This window comes from Alosa alosa, chromosome 13 (assembly GCF_017589495.1).
Source record: "Alosa alosa isolate M-15738 ecotype Scorff River chromosome 13, AALO_Geno_1.1, whole genome shotgun sequence".
In the NCBI taxonomy this organism is placed as follows: Eukaryota; Metazoa; Chordata; class Actinopteri; order Clupeiformes; family Clupeidae; genus Alosa; species Alosa alosa.
Genome location: NC_063201.1, coordinates 10,653,409 through 10,655,908, shown reverse-complemented (window position 1 = coordinate 10,655,908; position 2,500 = coordinate 10,653,409). Strand labels below are relative to the sequence as shown.

The following is a 2,500-nucleotide window of genomic DNA, read 5'->3' as shown; positions in this document are numbered from 1 at the left end:
GGCAGGGTAGACATTTTGGCAAAACGATTCAGTCCGGCACCATTGTAAAAGTCAAAATGGGGGAATCTGGGCGGGCGTTTTGATGACACTACATGTGTACAACCCACCACAGGAGATTTAAAATCTGACTGATCAAAAGCAGCTATAGCAGAGACAGCACATTCCAACAATATTTAAATCGACAAAGCTTCCAGTCATATAGGCTATCCTAAAATCCAGAGATAAAACAAAGCATGAACTCCTTGAGCGTCTGTCATAGCAAGCTTTTACATTATCACATTATAACTACTGTTAGCCACGTAACATCTAGAAGCTGGACATTAGCGAACATAGCTTAATGTCACTGTTAAACAAACAAACTAGCATGCTATGCAGCCAAACAAGCAAACACAGCTAAATGTAATGACAATGAACTCTTACCTTTATGGTCTACAAGTATATCCACAGTTATCCATAGTTAGTCCACTGTTATTTCCGTCATGTATTCTTCTCGATATGAGCTAGTTAGAGATAGAGATAGCCTGGCCATATTCTACTATCACACAGGTCTGACTACATTCAACGTTCTCTCCAGAAACAGAAGCCTGTAGCCTATGGACCTGGCCCAAAACTTGCGATAGCAGGCTTTACCCTTACAAACTGTCATATATAGTATATGCATTTTCTGGCATCCATAAGAAAAGCATTTGTAGATGAATGGCCAACATAACTTAACTGTAGCCTACAGTATGATCATCTTCAGGTTATAGCATTAATAGCAACTTTACTAGCTCCTTCACTAAGTGACGCACAACTTTATTTTCATACATTAATTGCTAGCCTACATGGCGATTACGCACATTGAAGAGGCTTTCTGTTCATTGTATCACATTTGATCTACAGTTGTCAAAAGTTATGGGGGTAAAATTAGTGATTAAAAATTAGTTCAGAAAATAATTTGTTCGTTCCCATGTGACAGGCTGCACCTCACGCCCAATGTTGCACGTCTCGCTTCATTTTGCTATTTGGTCCTGCCTCCTGGCTTCTCAATATGCCAGCATATATGTAAACACTTGCGGTACGAAGTAGCCTACCAGGCTGGCAATGTTTCGCCTCGTTTTTAGACACACGATGCGGCAAAAAGACGTCTCCTCTTCCTGTGAATGTTGCGCGGCGATCTCAGTGTAAAAACGACTTCTGTCCCTCCCTCTCTCTCTCTCTCTCTCTCTCTCTCTCTCTGTATCTCTTAAGTGAGGCAGTATTATGAATCTGCTACAGTATAATCATCCTCAGGTCACACTGTCTCTCTCTCTCTCACACACACACACACACACACACACACACACACACACACACACACACACACAACTTCCACTCTTTGAGACCCTGTCATTCTTTGTAGGAACATTGCCACACCTGTAAGGTGGCCTTCACATATGACATTTGGTGCTGAATATGACGTGTTTTGATTAACAGAAAAAACATTGAAGTTGTGTGCGTATGTTTCCCACGGCTCAATTCCCTTCAGTAGATTTGTTCCACCTATAGTCGCTCTGGTCTTGATCCCATTGCTCTGGCTCTGATGGCGCTTAGCTTTAGTTAATGAAGTACATGAGCTTCAGGACTAAAAAGTTCCCTTGAGAAAAGCTGACAAAACTGCTGTTTATATCTGAGAGGCACATTGACAGCTCCTTGCTCAACCTCAATTACATCTGGTCCAGCCAAAACGGAGTCAATCCAAAGAATCCAAAGCCAGGCTCTCTCTCTCCCTAACCCTTACTCTTACTCTCTTTCTCTCTCTCATCTGTGAAAGGCTTTATGATGACCGCAGGATGGCCTATGTTAAAGTGACTGCCTTTCTTTGCAACAGGCAATGATCTGCTGTTTGCATCAGGAAGCTGTCAGACTAATATGGATGTGAAAGTGATTTTCCACTGAATACATTACAAAAGCAACCCTTGAATCATCCATGCAGTTCTTACACTTCTCTCAAGCCAGCAGAGTCTTTTTCTCAAGCGCAAACTGACAGCAATTTCCCAGTTCGTTTTAACCATGACACATTGGCAGCGCTGAAACCAGTGATGCCAGTTTTTTGTTTTGTTTGCGATTTCTAGGTTATTGCTCTACCCTAAAGTTTAAATCATCCTGCATTTTCTCATTGTGTGGAATTCAGTGGACAACATGTGATGTCAGATTGAACACACACACACACACACATTTTTATTCGTTTGAAAGTAGTTAGGCCTTGAAGGCCCTGATGGTCTGCCACTGATACTGCAGAGTATTTCATATTTCATGTGTACAGAACAATACTGTGATCAACAACGTAGTGAAGATGCTTAATTGTTTTTCAGTATTATAGTACATAACACACACACACACACACACACAAACACACACACACACACACACACACACACACACACACACATACACATATATACTGCAGAGTATTTCATTATACTGTGTACAGAACAATACTGTGATCAACAACGTGATAAAGATGCTTGATCGTTTTTCA

The 2,500-nt window shown here is 41.2% G+C and overlaps 1 long non-coding RNA gene across 1 annotated transcript in view; it reads left to right on the top strand.

Moving 5' to 3' along the window:
• Window positions 1–2,500, top strand: part of LOC125306025 — a 104,940-nt gene that overhangs the window by 73,250 nt on the left and 29,190 nt on the right. The gene's annotated exons all lie outside the window — the stretch shown is intronic.